The 250-nt window shown below is 45.2% G+C and overlaps 1 long non-coding RNA gene across 1 annotated transcript; it reads left to right on the top strand.

The window, feature by feature from the left end:
- On the top strand, positions 1-231 carry LOC106512856 (uncharacterized). Its single transcript, XR_001309731.1, has 2 exons — positions 1-42; positions 135-231. It is a non-coding gene; the product is annotated as an uncharacterized LOC106512856 (long non-coding RNA).
- The last annotated feature ends 19 nt before the right edge of the window (positions 232-250 follow it).

Genomic DNA, 250 nt, shown 5'->3' with positions numbered 1-250 from the left:
TCCAGTCAAAGGATACCAGGATTAACCTGCAAGCTAAGGAAGGTAAAACATTGCTAGATCAATTGTTTATGAAATGTTGAATCTACATTAGGTTCTGTAATTTCTAAAGATCTAAAACTGACTTTAACGTGTAGTGAACCTGGAAACCAATGAAGTGGCGGCAACGTTGGACGAGGGCCACCACAGCAACGTGACGTTGGATGAGGGCCACCACAGCAACGTGACGAGGGCCTGGGTATTACCATGGGAC

Source organism: Austrofundulus limnaeus, unplaced genomic scaffold (assembly GCF_001266775.1).
Source record: "Austrofundulus limnaeus strain Quisiro unplaced genomic scaffold, Austrofundulus_limnaeus-1.0 Scaffold22079, whole genome shotgun sequence".
Taxonomy (NCBI): Eukaryota; Metazoa; Chordata; class Actinopteri; order Cyprinodontiformes; family Rivulidae; genus Austrofundulus; species Austrofundulus limnaeus.
Note: the sequence above shows the minus strand (reverse complement) of the source record. Positions and strands in the feature narration are given on the sequence as shown.